The sequence below is a fragment of the Desmodus rotundus genome, chromosome 3, assembly GCF_022682495.2.
Source record: "Desmodus rotundus isolate HL8 chromosome 3, HLdesRot8A.1, whole genome shotgun sequence".
In the NCBI taxonomy this organism is placed as follows: Eukaryota; Metazoa; Chordata; class Mammalia; order Chiroptera; family Phyllostomidae; genus Desmodus; species Desmodus rotundus.
The window spans coordinates 37,199,857-37,217,691 of NC_071389.1; the positions used below are offsets into that span (position 1 = coordinate 37,199,857).

At 43.9% G+C, this 17,835-nt stretch overlaps 1 long non-coding RNA gene across 2 annotated transcripts; it reads left to right on the plus strand.

The window, feature by feature from the left end:
• The first annotated feature begins 241 nt into the window (after window positions 1–241).
• Window positions 242–16,474, plus strand: LOC112314629 (uncharacterized). Of its 2 annotated transcripts, none has more exons than XR_002975804.4 (3): window positions 242–364; window positions 11,624–11,796; window positions 16,278–16,474. It is a non-coding gene; the product is annotated as an uncharacterized lncRNA (long non-coding RNA). The 2 variants fall into 2 exon arrangements; XR_002975805.4 differs by lacking the exon at window positions 242–364 and adding an exon at window positions 11,041–11,199.
• The last annotated feature ends 1,361 nt before the right edge of the window (window positions 16,475–17,835 follow it).

Genomic DNA, 17,835 nt, shown 5'->3' on the forward strand with positions numbered 1-17,835 from the left:
AATCATATCCCATGCATGCAGTTGGAAATACAAACAGTTAAAGGTGGTAAGCATTTACAAGGAAAGGACACTGGGGCTATTTAATTTGGAAAGTGAAAAGAGTTTACAAAAAGAACGAGATGAAAGGCACCATTTATTTCTCCGATGACCTGGCCTTTAAGTCACCACACTCTGAGGAAAGCAAAGCTCCCTCTGGGAGAAGTGGCCCCAAGGGCACACTCCCGTTTTCACCACACTGCCCTGCCTTTTCATCCCCTGCTCGTGGGGAGCTGGCTGGTTCCACATTCAAGCTTTCCACTCCGCTTTTACTCTGCCTGTGGCCTCTTGACTGTCCGAACATTCGATTCCGCTTCCTGCACGTTGGGTATGTTTGTCCCTGGTATTTCGTATTTCGGCAGTGTCAGTTTCTAACAAAAGGCTTCCTCTGCCAGCCCAGATACCCAGAACCCTCGTGCTCAGTCTGACTGCAGGATCTCTGCCAGGAGATAGAGATTTGGGCAGTTTATTTTAATCATATTAGCAGGCTTAGTTTCTCCCAAGCCACATTTTATACAGAATATATACTCATAATGTAACAGCTTGTATAGCTCTAATTGAAAATTCTAATAAAGAATGTTTATCTCGACAACAATGTTGAAACTCAGCTGTTGAAAATAGAAAACTGGACTCCCCTCTCGCTGAAAAATCAGGATTTGAGGCTTTTCGTTCCCTCGCTTCAGCTTAATTCCAACATTATTTAGAAGTCTTGTTCACTTCCCTGAAGTTGACTCACCAGGCGGGATTAATTTTCCAGGGTGTTGTGCTAATTATAGGCTAGTGGAGCTAATGGACCCAATCAAAATGGCAACAAGTGTAAAAGGAGCAGGGTGCTCTGGGTGCAGAGCTATTTACGACTTCGCAATTGTATGATGACTATTAATTAGTAAGTATTGCAGTGACCCTCAATTTTCAAAGGTGCCCACCGTCATTTTCTAGTTAATCTTTCCCATCCACTACTGTATTTGTTTTTTATGAAGGGAGGAGCTGATGAATTACTTGCCTGAAGTCATGTCTGTGGTAAAGCCAAAATTACACTTTAAATGTTGCGAATAGTAATAGAATATACTTGTAGAGTGCTTTGCAGTTTTCAAAGAATTCTCTCCTTTGTCCTTTTATTTATACTTACTAAACATCCCTAAGAAGGTTTCCGGTTGGTTAGTTGAGGATAACAGAAGAGGAGAGGGTTTGGTTCCCACTGTCTGGCTTATATCGGAACTGAGTAAGAAAGTAAAGAACCTGGAGTTGTTCAGGAGTCAAGAGTCTGAACTGCACGACCTTTGCTCTCCATCTGTCTCTGTCAGGTTTTCTTGGCCTTTAAGGTTCCATGGAACAGGTATTCAGTCACAATAACCTTTTGTTTTATGAGGCTTTAGTTTTATTTCATCTAAACCTAAAATGTGTGAACTCATAGAATCTAGTGGCATTAGAAACCTCAATGTAAAAAAAAAAAAAAGAGGTAATGCAGAGATTGCTTATGCTAGAATATTGGGATAAAACCTTTAAAAAGTGGGGCTGATTCTGGTGACTGTTGTCAGCCTTCCTTGCAGTGCCCCAGCTCCCCCTACTCTTCCCCACTCAACAGCCCGGGCCTTTCCCGGTCTTTATAGGCCCAGAGCGTCCATACGCTCTACGTTCAATCTTCCCAGAGCCATTTATGATCCCATAAACACAGACTTGTACAGTTGGGTGGGGTTTTAAAGGTCATGAAATCTAACATCATCAACTTACAGATGAAGAAGCCGAGACTCAGGGAATTTAAGTGATTTTCCAAGTCCCATAGCTAGTAATTGTCAGAACTGGGGTGCAAATCTGCTGGAATTTGGCTTGAGAACTGGGCGATGACAAGCTTGCACTGAAGCAGTGTCTGCAACAGCACAATTACTGGACTAGCCACACAGAGAGCAGTTCCTAACATGTGTTCAGAGATGCTCCTCGACATAGGGTTATATTACTTGGTCCAGTTGAGAATGCATGAGGCAAATGAGGAGACTGCAGAATGAAAAGTCCCTTGGGAAAGAATTTTTTTTCAACCAAGCATTTCTCAAATTATTTCATCATTTTTTTTCAACTCAAAGAAAACTTAGTAACAGCCTATATAATTAGTGTTCCTTGGAACACATTGAAGAACAAAGAAAAGGTACGTGTTGAAATGGGGCAGTCATTAGCAGGGTGAAAGCTTACTGCTAGGTTTTTTGGTATGTGCTATTTTATCTTCACCAAACCTTAGGAACAAGTTATCACTGTCCTTACTTACAGAGGAGCTCAAGACTGGTTTCATGGGACAGATTGAATTCAAACTCGCTTAAGTAGAAAGGAGTGTTTATCAGTTCACATAACTGAGAAGCTTGGAACATTGAAACCAGAAAGGTTCTCTTTCTTCTATCTCTGCTTCTCTCTGTTTGCCAGGTCCAGTCATTCATTTCACAGGCAGATGTCCTCACAAGAATGGAGACATAACCGCGCAGCTTAGGTTCGTTCCCTGACCACTCTACAGCCAGAAAGGAAAGGATTTTTCCTCTCTGGCCCCACGACACGGCAAGATCCTGGAGAGGAAGTCTATTGGCTAGCAGGGTTCGTGTACTCTTCTGCTGTCTGTCTCCTTGGCTAGGAAAATGGCACTGTGATTAGTTTAGGCTGAGTCTCATGCCCTCTATTATGGACAAGGAAGATATGTTTTCAGAATAAGATCAGAAAGTGACTCAGACAAAACAAGTCAGTCTGGAATTGAACTTGTCTCGGCTCACATAGCCAGTAAATGGCAGAACTAGGATTTGAACCCAGATCTGTCCGACCCCAGAGCACATATCTTTCTTCTTCTATATCATGTTCTTTCAGTGAGGTACTATCTATACTCTTAAGGAAGAAATAGTCTGGTTGGAAAGATGCACATCCCTGTAGTAAGAGTGGTGAAAGGTACATGTGCAGTGGGCTTTCAAAGGATGGAGAGATCATATCACGATCATACTATAATCTTCAGAGCAAGGCTCCTAATTTTTTCGGGATTATGGGCACCTTTGAAGATCTATGAACCCTGTGAATTCTTTGTCCCCCAAACACACACACACAGACGCATGCTAAACTTTGCAGGCATTTCTTTTTGCATGCATGTTAAAGGTGTTTATGGTTTTCCAAGATACTTAAGAATTTGAGTTAACAATTACTGCTTTGAGCCCTGACAGGTGTGGCTCAGTTAGTTGGGTGTCATCCTGCAAAATGAAAGGTTGCCAGTTCAATGCCCTGTCAGGGCATGTGCCTGGGTTGTAGGTTCGGTCCCCGGTGAAGGCGTGTTTGAAAGGCAACCAATTGATGTTTCTCTCTCCTATTGATGTTTTTATCCTTCTGTTTCTCCCTCCTTTTCCTTTTCTCTAAAAATAAATAAATGAAATCTTAAAAAAAAAAGAATTACTGATTTGAAAATGTACTTATCTAGAAGATCAGTTCAAAAGATCTGGCTTTGCCGTGAAATATTGGTATCGCCAGCAGCAAACTGGTCAGCCTCGGGTTGGGTCTCTCAGTATTAGCAAGGAGGGCTCAGGAGACCCAAGTCAGAGCCATGTAGGCAGAGAAAAGGCTCAGAAAAAGGTGTGTTCCTTGGAACAAACTTTGGAACACACTAATAAACAAATAAGTGGTACTTGTTGAAACGGGGCAATCACGAGCAGAGGTGGGGGCTGCTCTGAGGAGGTAACACTACCATTTTAGTGGAAATAGTGGAATTAGAACCATCTGGTCTGACCAAAAGGAAACATGGAGAGGGAGAAGGGCTTTACCCAAGGACATACAACTTGAGGAACGTCTGTAACTGCACTGACCAGGACTCACTTGGTTCTTTTGTCCAGTGCTCGCTCTTCATTCCGTGTCACCGCAGAGTAACACAGTAAATAGGGAAGAGGGTGGATACAAACAGTAGCATTTATGTATTGTAAGACTCATGTCACTTATTATAATGTGTTTTAACTGCCCCTTTTTGTCCACTAGACTGTAAAGCCCATGAGAACAGAACCTACGTCTGCTTAATAATTCACTGACTGCTTGCTAAATTGCTGGTACGTCCCTGGGACCTAGGTCATAGTAGATACTCAATAACACCTCCTGCCTCAGAATGATTGAGGAGCAACTGGACAGCAGGACGTCTACTGCGCAAGACAGAATATGCCCTTTGCTGTTTATATAATTTCTGATGCGGCTTCGGACATCCTGCCCTTGCTTTTCTCCCTCGGCGCCATCTGCAGCTTACCAGTCACCCTGACTCATGCCAGGGAAACCTCCACCTTCCATACATAACGAAGGCCCAGAGAATTCCGACTCCTGGTTGACTGGCTGATTGGGTCCTGGAAGTGCAGTTCTTTCCTCCATTTCCCTCTGGACTCTTACTGAGAGAGTTCTAGATCCCTGGGAAACACAGGCTTCTGGCCTGCCTAAGAGAGAGTGAGCACACACCACAGAAATCACCATTTCCTCCTCCTCCACGGTGAGCGCCACCACCCAGCCCCAAGGGAGTTAAATCTTTTCTTAGTCTCTTTGAAACCTAGGCCAACTTTGATGAAAGGGAGATTCCTGGTGTTTGTTAATCAAACGAATGGTCCTTATTCCCTTGGCAGGAGGTATGTATGGATGCTATGCTATATGTGGGAGGTGTAGTTAGTAGGCAGTTGGTGTCTAATTAACCAAGAAGAAATGTCTGTCTGATATACTTTTCATTTACTAAAGGAGGACAAGTGTTCAAACCTTTCCAAATTTACACTGAAATTAAAATTTCAAGGTCCACATAGCTGCAGCTCTATGAAATCTTCCTTTAAAACAAAGTATGACAAGCCATGATAAATTATACATGTTTATAAATGTCATCTCTCATAGTGTTGTTGTGAAACTTAAAGACAATGAAGTGTGGAAACCACCCGGCACCATGCGTGGCACATCAGGTGCCTTTCCTCTTATTCCGTTTCCGGCTGTCAGGGTAATGGAAGCGAGAACAGATGAAATTCCTACGTGTATGGGATAGGACTGATTCTGGCTGTAAATAACAGAGCATTAAACATAAGCGCTTAAGGAAAGAGCCTTTTCTCCTCACAGAACATTAAGTCTAATGGGATCTGGTCTGGTTTTCGTCTGGGAGCCTGTGAAACCCTCAGCCAATAGCTCTTCAATTCTCTTGGCCTTTTCCTTATGCATGTTGTCCCCAAAAGGGCTGCTGCAGCTCCAGACATCATATTCATATCTGAGACAGGAAGGAAGGGTAAGAGACCCATCTAGGCCCTTCATCAGGAAAGCAAAAAGCTTTTCCAGTCCACTATCTGTCCCCAGCAGTTCTGATGTCTCATCGGGCACTCGCCCTCACGCGAAGTTGAGAAATGAGTGCTTAGCTCCTCCAGCCTTTGCGGCGGAGGCAGACACCCTGTGGAATGAGGTGGGCAAGAAGGGGTCTTTGGGCGGCTAACTTAAAGTATTGCGACACTGGCGCTTTCAGTATGACCCTCAGCTGTTCTGCAGAGCTGGACAAGGGGGTTTGGTGTCAGATAGCAAGATTCAACTTTGCCTCCTCTTCTTTGTCTAACTAAAGACCCAACTTAACATAGTTGGATCCCGTTTGGAATATAGATGGGTCTAGTAAGCTACCTAGTCAGTGGGGTGCTGGAGCTGGCTTCTACCATCCCCTGAGAGCCAATTGTTAAATTTTTAGGAATATTGTGAGCCAGCTGATAAGTATAGTCATTATTAAAAATTGAATTATATGAATTTATATTTAAATAAATTATACTGACAAAGGGAATAAATACTTAAAACTCATTACTTCCTAATATTTTACTACATTTTATTACTAACCGTTCTCTTGAGTTTATTTATGTCTACTGTATCTGTCCATGGTATTTTAAAAATGTGCTACTGTGCATTTCTTCCCATCTCTGTGTTTAGTAACAGCATGTTGATAATTTCAAATTGCTACGGTGGGAGCATTGGCAAGTGCTACAAGCTTTGTTTCGTTTTTTGGAGAGAGTCAGTTGTTTAATATTTACCAGCACACCACTGTGCAGAGAAGATTTAGAGAGGATGGAAGTGCATGTACATTTGAATCAAGTAGGTAGGCATTTCAAAACAATTTTCAGAGCCCTTCCAGAGATAAAACACACAAAGAGATGGTTTCCTATGTTTTAAACCAATGTAACAAAAATGCCTTCTATAGGTTGCTTTCTTTTTGCAGGAATGCAAAGAAAGTGTAATTCACTCAGCTTCTGGGACTTAAGAGTCATTCTCAGACGATACTGTTCGCTTTTATTGCCACCATCCTCATTCATTCACATCCACTGCGTACCTACTATGGGTTAGATTCTGAGTTTACCCAGGCAACATCAAATATGGTCTCTATTTTCAAGGAGTTTGTTCCATGCATAGCACTTGTCTTGATTTCTCTCTCCTTTCTCTCTCTCTCTGTCTCTCCCTCTCCCTCTCTGTATATGTGCTATGTATATTATGTGTATGTACATAAATGCATATACTACACATATACAATACATATTCTTGTGTGAACCCTAGTTTAATAATGTGCCCTCTGCTAGGCTGCAGGTCCCATTAGGAAGGGCAAGTGCATTTCTTTTGTTCACAGCTGCATCCCTGTGTCTACACAGTGCCCAGAAGATAGCAGGCACTCAGCTAATGCTTGTTGAATGCATGATGAATGAATAAAGTTAAAGGAGTAGAATGGACAATAAGAGCTGTATGAGGTGAGATGAAGGAACACTTATCAGTGACTGGAATGGTTGGAAAAGCTTTAAGGAGGTGCTAGGGCTTGAGTAGACTCTTGAAGAAAGGATAGGACATAAATAAAGTATGGCTCACTAATAATTGCTGCTGTAAATGTACAATATCCGCTCTAGAAAATAGCCATTTCTTTTAAAACTAAAAAAAGTACTTACCATACAGTGCAGCAATTGTACTCTTGAGCATTTATTCCAGAGAAATGAAGACTTCTGGTTATATAAAAACCTGCACAGTAATGTGCATCTATTCAAGATAGCCAAAAAGCTGGAAACAACCCGGGTTTTCTTCAGTGGGTGGTAACAAACTGGTATGTCCATACTATGGGACGGTACTTCTCTGAAAGAAGGAATAAAGTGTTGACACAGGCACCAAGGTGGATGGGTCTCAAGGGAATTATACTGAGGGAAAATAACCAATTTCAAATGGTTACATACTGTATTGTCCCACTTATATAATATTCTTGAAACATTGTAATTACAAAGATGGAAAACAGATTACTGGTTGCTAGGGGTTGGGGCTTGGGAGGAGGGAGGAGGCCTGGCTGCGAAGAGGTAACGTGATGGAACAGGTCTGCGCCTTCACGGTGATGGTGGTTATGTAAAGCTACACGTGTTATAAAATTGCCTAGCACCATAGACACACACACACACACACACACACACACGTGAGTACACATATAACTGGTGATCCCTGCAGAAGCTCTGGGGATCGTAGGCACGCCAGTGGTATGGTGTTGATATGGTACTGTAGCAATGCAAGATGCTAACATCGAGTGAGGAGGAGCGAAGGGTGTGAGACCTGTCTGTACACTTTTGTGTCACTTCCTGGGACTGTATCATTATTTAGAAATGCAAAAATTTTAAATGCATAAATCAGATCTCTTACTTAAAATTATTAGAAGACTTCCTGTCGCAATTAAAAGAAAATCCACACACCTTTATGCCATTTGCTCCTTGCCTATCTCTCTGACCTCATCTCTCTTCATCTTACTAATTAAGCTGAAGCCACACAAATCTCCCCTTGTTCATAATTGTGCTCTCTGTGCTCTTTCTCAAACTCTGAGATGTGACACCTGCTGCTTCCTTCCTGAAAAGCTCCTCACAGATCTCATCCGCACGACTTGTCACCGTTCAGCCTCACTTCAGTGTCCACTCCTCAGAGAAGCTTCCCTGTCTCCATGTGAAGCGTTCGCTTCCCTCTGCTCTGTTACTCTCCACGCAGTCCATTTTCTTCCTGACACCAGCCAACACCTGAGTTTACCTTTCATCTTTGTTCATCAGCTGTCTTCCTCATTAGGATGCAAAGTCCATTACATTACATCCATGCGGTCTCATTCCTAGCATTCTCTCTCATGGTTTAGACAGTGTCTGGTGCTCGACTCCAAGGGAAACCCCACCCCTCCACACACTCTCGGCAAGTGGCACCTCTCTTCCCCCTTTAGGTTCTAAACAATTTCACCAAATACGATGAAGTGGACACAGAGTGGAACTATAACCTTTATTACCAATAGGGGCTAATTTGGAAGCATAGTTCAGGCAGTGGAATCCTCACCGGTTATGGACTTAGGCAGCCTTACCTATTGGGTCCTAGTCAGCTCTGCACTGGATTAGCTCCACCTTCTGCGGCACCTGGAAACTACGGGCATGCTAAATATTTTGTGAATTAAAGAGGGAAGACATAAAAGCTGTGATGAATTCCTGAGTCCTCTCTCATACTGGGTTTGGGAAGAAGGCACAGAGGTAGGCCTGCTGACCTAAGGGTACAGGACTGAGGTGGAAAACATGGGTAGGCAGGTTAGAGACACAGGGAGGAGGCGGCCTGCAGACAATCTCAAGTGCAGGCTATGGCATTGGGAAGCTGTTCAAGTGAAGTTTATCCTCCTCCTTCTGCTCGTTTACCTAGGTGCTATTTTCATGATTTGGGAGAGGTGTGACTGATTGCTTTTTCTAGGACTAAGCTCACTTCGGTACTCAACACAGGAATAGTGTTAAGCAACCCATCAGCCTTAATAGAGTTTTTGTCTTTACCACAACTCTCTTGTTTCGAAAATAATAAAAGCACACCTAACACGCCTGCTTGTCAGCCACTGTAAGGTGCCTTGTTAGTCAGAAGTAGAATTGAAAAAATAAAAGAAAATCTATGTGTTACAAACCACCCCAGCATTTCCTTTCATGGAAAATGAGTTTTGGGGAGATAAATAGATATACTGCCTGGAGCAGCCTGGCTATCGCTCTGAATAAAAAACAAAAAAGGCAATTGTCAGCAGAACCAGAGGAAAGGAATATGGACTAGGTGGAATATGAGATATATAAAAGTATGAGGGGTGAAGAGTAGCCCTAACTCTAGCAACCTTGGAAAGGAAAGCCTTTAAGCTGAAATGATGCTTCTCTTCTGAACCAAATGATCGTATTGACCCAATCTTGCTGATCACATACATCCAGCTTTCTCTTGGCTGTTTCCCTATTGTTTCTCTCTCTCTCTCTCTCTCTCCCCATATTTTACATATGCATGTGTGTGTGTGTGTGTGTATCTGTCTAGAAGGCATCCAGCCATGCGATGTGAAAAATAGAGACATTTATTGAAGAAGGTACAAGAAACACTGCACATGAGACAATGACACTCAGTCCCCTTCAAAGTAGACACCTTGGGACCTCACACGGTTCTCTCAGTTGCCATCGGCTGCTCCGTTGTATTTTCCTGAATCTCAGTGATGGTCTGAAATCTCTTCCCTTTCAAAGGTGATTTTAGTTTTGGGAAAAGCCAGAAGTCGCAGAGTGCCAAATCTGGGCTGTAGGGGGGCTGAGTCACCTGGGTGATCTGATGTTTCACCAAAACCCTCTGCCTGAGAGGTGACGCCTGAGTGGGTGTGTTGTTGTGATGAAGCTGCCAATCACTAGTTGCCCATAGCTGCAAACTTCTGAATCATCCGAATAGTTTCCATGGAGGAATGTTCAAGCTTAATACAAAATTGGATGCAGATCATTGCTCTACTCGCTTATTTTGAATTCAACGGCCACATAGCACACACGCTTACTCAACGGTGTCTACCGCCCCCACTCACTAGTGCAGCGAAGTCTTGATTCATGCAGGCGCATTCCCGTCCACTCTGTCACGCACACCGCTCTCGTTATATTAATGATGGCTGGACTTTTTCTGGACAGACACACACATATATGTATACACACATATGTATATACACACACATACACACATGGTTTTTTTCAGTCTCTCTGGTTTGGCCTGTGCCCTCTGGGCAAGGTTAAGCTCACTTGTATGCCTTGCTTTGTCAACGACTTCGGTGTGTGTGTGTGAGAGAGAGAGAGACTGAGGGAGAGAGACACTGAGAAGTTTCTGTATAAATAAAACACACTATTTTAGCATCATTTTTGGGATTCTGAAGAGCTGTGACAAGTCGCTAACAGCTTGGTGTGCGAGTTTTTCTGCTTGCTCTCCTGTGGAAGAGCCCCAGAACCACAGAGTAACATGAAGGGAGGGAAAGAAAAGGCAACCATAGATTTTTACTTACTTCACAATTTTACTTAATTCCTATTTATAACAACCAATTCATTGAAAATTGGCAGACTGCTCTGTGTTAGTCAACGTTGCTTAGTGTTGCAGAAAAAAAAAAAAACCACCAAAAACTAAATCAGCAAACATTTGAAAACGTCTTTTAGTCAGAAACTTACCCACGTTGGTGAAAAACAAAAGTGGCACCCTACAACCCACAAGAAAATATTTTCGAGGCAAATTTTGGGAATCCACTTCCATAAGGTAGGAAGATGAAGGGGGCAGTCACCTGGTTGACAGGTGTTTATTCTTTTCTCATGGATTTTTTTATTGTTGGACTCATATTGCCATATAACTTTTAAACAGTTTCACCCCTGTCCCCCTTTCCATTAGGGGTACAGTGTCTGCCAGGGTCCTGGCAGGAAGCAGAAGCACACTCAGGTAGAACTGGGAAGAGAATTGGACAAAGGGACCGTGTACAAAGGAGGGGCAGGTTGAGGAAAACACCAGGGCTGTTGGGGCCTCCCAGGACTAGCCACAGGGGGACGTCTCTGCCATCCTGTAGGGCCTCTGGGAGCTGGACTTGTGAAGGAGGACTCCTTGGGGAAGCTGAGGCTGTGGAGGGACACAGCCATGACCAGAACCACGTGTGGAGCTTTCAATCTCCCTCCAGGTTTTCGCATTAGCCAAAGCCAAAGAACCCAGGACAAGAGAGCCCCGGGGATATGGCCCATAGCAGTGAGCTCCTGGGACACAGAGCGCTCAGGAGGGTGGCAAGCATACCTGAGGGGTGGCCGAATGAGTGAAGCTTGCCAATTAATATCAGCACCCGTGGTATTCCAGGTGAGAGGAGAATTTGGCTCAGCAGATTCCATCTGGAGAGCACCATTGAGGAAGGTATTTTTTTTAAACAAGATTTTTGGAATTGATTAAAAGAAATTTTTTGTGCAAATGCATTTTAGATTAGGATTTACACATGTAAAATACTGTTACAGGATAACACATCGCATTTTATGCATTGCATGAAATAAGTTTTTATTGAAAAATGAAGTGACATTTCACAAATTCTATCACAATGGTGTTTCCTGCTTAAAGTAAAAATTCCAAGAGTTTAGTTTAGAAAATGTAATCTTTTAAATTTCAGACTGATACTCCCAGTATTTTCATAATCTCACATTTTGATAAAATAGTGATCACCACCTTATATCCACAAAGGCAAATAACTAATAAAATGGAATATTTTTCAGTAATTATTTTAAATACTTGTACTCTTCAAAGAGTGGATGAGAAATTTTGTGTGTGTGTGTTTCCCCTTGTACAGAGCAACAAAATCACCCAGGCTGGGCTCTGCAGGGGGCGAAAGAGGAAAAGAAGATGACCCCATAGACCATCTCCAAGGGCAGCAGGTGCTCCAGGTTTGAAGGAATTCGATCAAGTTTGGGAGAATTTCCGGGTGTTCCTGCCAAACATTGCTCCCTTTTGCAAGGAATTCAGGTAAAGGGGTATGGGTTCTCTGAGAAATTGTCTTGGCCAAAGAAGAGCCGACTTAACTCACAGGCTGTCTGTGCTTGAGGACAAGCCTTGCGGCATCCTTTCCCTGGGTCGCCCCGGGCCGAGCCTCCCAAGTACATGTTACAGTCATTGCGTGCTGATCAGAAGTCATACCGCTTAGAGTAAAGACTGGAATTTTCTTGCTGTTAGGGCTAGCTGTATGGATGAAGTTAAAGTTGGTCTGGGTGGGTGAGATTACAGGGAAGGTGAAAAGCACCTTCTGAACTCCAGTGTCATTCAGAGGCCTTATGTGTATCTTGTTATTGTTGTTATCTACTCATTCATTCATTCAATAAATATTTATTGAATGCAGCGGGTCAGGCAGGGCTACCATATCACTCAACCCTAGCATACCCTGACTTATGCAATGTCATGGCCTTCTTAGCCTCTACACTTGGCCCAGGGGTATGAAGATGAATAAAATGCAGGATATACAATGTGCAAAGTACAAAATTAGGCATATACAATCAGTGGGAAAGACAGACGATAAATCACATTGCCACAGTGGGAGGACTGCAACAGACACAAATCAAGTGTTGGTGACAGAGGGTAAGAGCTGGTAACTTTGCCTGGGACAGTGTGATGATGACACTAGGGACTCCCACATCATCTATCACTTGAATTAACCAAACACCCACATAAAAGCAACAATATTTCCCGGGAGGTTGGTGATAGATACTAACTTCACCCATTCACAATTTTCAGATCAATTTCACAGAAGATAGTCGACCTCTGTCTTCCCATGTATGCTTCTCTTCAGCGTGTAATTAAGCTCAAGCCCAGCCATCCTAAAGAATTCTCCCTGAGCCAACTTTCCCCACCACTCCAAGTCTCCTCTTTTCCTGCCTCGTAAACCTTCCCCAAAGAATTGTCTTCTTCCTCTCCGCCACGACTTTCTTGTCTCTCAGCTCACTTCATCCTCGCTTCCACTCCTGTTATGCCATCGAAGTGTTTCTCACTAAACTTAACGAAGGCCTCCATGTTGCTTGAGCCCCTGGCAACATTTCAGTCTACTCGACCGCTCAGCAATGTTTGATGCTGTGGACAGCAGCTCCCTCCTAACTTGGTGTTTGTGAGACATTCTCTTGGTTTTCTTCCTCCTTCTTCAGATACTTCTTCTTGATAATGTTGCTGGATTACCCTCTGCTCTCTGATCTTTAAATGTTATAATTCCTAAAGGCTTTTTCCTCTTTCTCTTGTCCCTCTGTGCTCTCTCCCCAACTGAACTCACCTGCACTCGTGGCTTCAGTGATCATCTATATGATAATAACACTCACATTTATATCTTCGGTCCAATCTTCTCTCCTGAGAGTCAGATCCATATATTTTGACTTTTCCATTGGAATGTCTAAAAGGCATCTAAAACTCAGTTTATTTAAAACCAGAGGCATGGTGTCCCATCTCAAATCTGGCCTTTCTATTGTGTCTACCGTGGAGAATAACTCCACTATCTATTCAGAAACGTAGCATCCTTCTTAACATTTTCTCTCCAATCTTCCGAACACCAAGTCCTGCTGATTTTACTGGGGTATCTCTGTAGTCTGATCACATTTCCCCTTCTCCAACGCAGTATCCTAACCTAAGCCGTCATCACGTGTCCCTTGAACTGTGGCGATGGCTTAATTTGTTTGCAGGTGTTCACTCTTGCCTCTTCTTCATTTTCCACACGGCAGCCACAGCCATCTTTTCAAAATACAGCTGGCTACGTTGCTCCTCTGCATAAAATCATTCAGTGGCTGCCTGGTAACCTGAGCGAAGTCCTTAACAAGGCTGGTGGGCTCTTAATGAGCCGGCTCTGCCCTCCCACAATCAGCCCACCTCATTTCATTCTCCCCCTCGCCCAGACACGTTGGCTTGCTTTCACTTGTTCCTAATTTTGTGATTCTGCTTCAGAACCTAGAATTCTCCATTCCCTCTTTTTATCAAATTAGCTTAATCGACTCTTAGATCTCAGCTTAAATGCTGCTTCCTCAGATTGTCATTCTTGAACTGTGAACTAGATATGTTACATGCTGTTATAACAGCTTACACTTTTTTTAAGCTATTGTCAGTTTGTAATTGTGTGCTTGCGTGATTGTTTTATTCATATCTGGCTTCCCCTCAGTGCTGTAATATTCATGACTACAAGTCCATTTCTGTTTTCCTCACTCTAGGATGCCTGGTGCTTGGTGTAGTGTCAGCCACACAGTAGGTACAGAGGGGGTGAGGGATGGGTGAAAAAGGTGGAGGGGTTAAGAAGCTACAAAATAGTCACTGGGATGTAAAGTAAAGACTTATGAGACCTTGAGCAAATTGCTTACACTCTCTGCTCACTACTATTATTTTTATTTGAGCCAGATCTTAAAGGGAAATAGGATTTGGACATACAGAGATGGGGGAAGGGCGAGTAAAGGTGGGGGATGGGGGAGGGCAACAGGAGCAAGGGCATCAGTAAAGATGCAGAGGACTTAAAAGTAAAAGAACAAGGCAGCTTCATTTGGCTGGGACAGAGTGTGTTAGAAGAGTTGTGGAGTAGAGATGGGTATTAACTCTTTAATGTTAAGTGCACATGTTAAATATGTTTAACCTTCACAACCACCCCTCAAGCGGAAGCTGGGATTTCCTACATTTTATACACACCCCAGAGTCTGATGCTCTGAGACACTGAGCAGCTTGACTGAGCTTATAAGTGGGAGAGAGGAGATCTGAACCCAAATCACCTTACTCCCAAACTCACATCAGCCCACTGTGACCACATTTCTGCCTCCCCACATCCACCGTCAGAATAGGCCATCACCTCCTGAGCTAACGCCCTATACTCCCCAAGCACGTGGGGCTGATGGACGGAGGACATTCGAGACCCTGAACCGTGCCTGGGTGGGTAGTTCTGAAACAGGCGTTCCAACAAATGCTTTGAACAAAAAGATATTGTCAGATCAAGTACACTGCTCTTTGAGGAGTCCCTCATTCATTCCGATATGTAAGATCTTGGGTGGTTTTGAAAGCATCAGTCACATTGCTTTATATTCATACCTCTATGTTAACTTGGAGTAGTAGCCAATTAAGCCAGAATTAGCTATTCACACTGCATGATTTTATAAAGCTTTGCTCTCACAGCTTGGCTACTTTAAATGCAAGCCACTTGCCTAAGGAAGCAGATATGGTGGAAACTGCACAAATCATTCCAAGATCCTGGATTCTTTACTTCCAGAATTCCTTTCTCACCAATTCTCTTAGCTCTCAGTCAAATAAAAAGAAGATGGTGTGGGTGAGAAAATCAATATTACTTCTGTCCAAAAAGACCCATTAATGACTGAAGTGTGCCTTTTACATTGCAGAGTGAATTCTGCCAGGAAAAACAAAACAAACACACCAGCATGTCTTAGAGAACGAGAATTGGCAGTCGAGAGAGAATTGACATTTGGCAAGTTTAAAAATAGACATTTCAACAGAAAGCGCATCTGCCAGCTGAAAATATGAATCAACACAGGGGCCCATTGCACCCTGAGGGTGCTGACCAGGTTATTAGGCTATTCGATAATGCCCTATTTTTAGGGCTGTGGAGCTAGAAAAAACAGGCTGGTTTCAGTGGCTCAAATTAACACGCATCGCAACGACACGCAGAGCATGTCTCCGAAGTAGCTAGAAAGAAGGACCTGTAATACAGTACAGAGCTTCTGTGGCACAACAATGATGCTGTAGCTTTTGTAAGGTGCTGAGGTTCATGGAAAGGGGGTTAAGGTGATAACTGTACCCATTCTCATGTTGCTGGTGGACACATGGATTATCGGCATTAAAGGGATCATAGAGACTGCCTAGTACTGACACGTGATATTGATCGGCTGCCCAGGATCTAAAAACCCTCTGATTCCTACGATGGGGAAACCCTCCATTTTAGGAGAGTTGATGGTCAGCAGAGCCTGCCTTTCTCTCTAGGAAGCTCTGTTTTTCCAGTTCCCCTGGCAGCTAGGGCTCTAACATATGACTGAGCTGGGGTGGCAGACGCACCTGCTCGGGTTGTTGAGTCAGAAGTTAGTGACGCAAAGAAGCAGGCGGAGTGGAGAGTCCTTTCCAGGGGTAGCCGCAAAGGCAGCGACATTCAGTTCTCAAGGGCAGCACAGCCAGTGGTGCCAGCAGGTGTGTCCAGCGCCTGCTCCTGGCAGGCGTGGGAGTTGCGATGCTCAGCATTCAATGGCACAGAGGCTGCGGTGGCCTTGTGGGAGTCTGGCCCTGCGCTGAGGTGCCAGCCTGGGTTTTGCCTGTGTCGTCTGCCTTGTTCTTACCAGTTCTCTAAGTCGGGTTCTTCAGGCTTCCTGGTAATCCTGTGAGCCAGCCAATACCCTTTCAATCAGTTCACTTTCTGTTTAAATTGCCCAGAGGCAATATTTGTTTTTTGCAACCAAGACCCCTGACTACTATAATAATCCAACCCTGTTATTTTACAGATGAAATTTAAAATGAGAGGCAAAACCACGCAGCTCATTGACAGCAAGCCTAGGCCTCGGAAGCAGGTGCCCTGACACAGTGCAGCGCGCTCTCCCCGACGTGGCACCACCTTACAGAAGCATGGAGAGGGTGCCGATGCCTCTGCCCTTGACATGCCCTTCCTGTTGTCCCCTGCCCTGGAGTCCCCACTGTTGTGGCCCCCCCACCAAATCCAGGTCATTCCAAATGTCATAACCTACCAGCCTTTGGTCACTTTCCCTCTGGACATGTCATTTTCAGGTTATGAAGTCTCATTAGACTTCTTTCTTCTGAAAAATTAATTTTTAGATGTAAATAAAAAAAATTTCAATTAGAGTTGACATTCATATTACCTCATATTTGTTTCAGGTATTCAGCATGGTGTTTAGACAATTACATAATTTATGAAGTGATCCTCACCTGGCACCAAACATAGGTATTACAATATTATTGTCTTTATTCCCTATGCCCAGGCCGTCAGAGCTGGTGTCTACACTCGGCAGTGTCTACTCTGCAGCACTAGGCTGCGTTACACCCTCATGTTGTAAGGGCTTCTTCCACCTTCTTCCTGCAGCTTTCCAGGTCCCTCGCTTAGAAGTGCCCTGTCTGCTGCTCAATCTGTCCACTCCACTTACAAGGCTGTCTGATGACACATTATCTGTCCACGTGATGTTATGGTTATTTGGTTCGCAGTCTCGTTGCTGTGTTAAATGGAACACTCAGTAAGTGTCATTTCCCCCCACTATTACTCTTAGTATGTTGCATAATTTTTGTAGGTGCTTAAGAATATTTGTTGCGTGAATTGTTTAAAACTGCAAATCTGATCATGACTCTCCTGTGCTTAAAATGCTCCATTTGCTTAGGATAAAAACTAAAATCCCCAACACAGCCAGAAGTTCCCACGTGATGAATCCCTCACCACACTAGTCTTCCCTTGTACCACTCTCCTCTGAGCTCTTTGCTGTTCAGCTGGTAGAGATTTCTGTCTACTCTTCTATCCACCTTACTCCCCCTGGACCTTTTCACTTGCTTTTCTTCTACCTGAAAGGCTGGGCTCTTGTTCCCCACCTTGACCTTGGCTGTGGTCATGACTATTCTGAACTACTCTGTTATATCACTTCTGGGTACAAGGGGGAAGTGCCCCTCTGTCCTGCTTGGGAATGGATGTTTCACGCTGGCCAGGCCTGCCCAGCCCAAGAGAGAGCTCACCTGATGGCCCTGGCTTAGCTCGCCCTCTCCCTGTAGAAAACCAGGCTTGTGGACACTTGGGGATGTAGGCCTGACCTCTGCAGGGGCCTCCGGGGCAACAAAGACTGCTTGTCCAGCCCAGCTCGTCCTGTCACGGAGGAGGTGAGCTCTGACTTCAGGCCAGAGATTGATCCTGACAGAGGCATTTCCTGAAGGGAACTGTGCCCTTCATCTCCCCTTGGTTCATACATTGCGACTACCAGCAGACCTGGCTCAAAGCCATCTTGGCAAAGAGGAGTTTCTGTAGCCTGATTGGTTTAATTATGTTTTCTTTTCAAATTCCTATCCGTG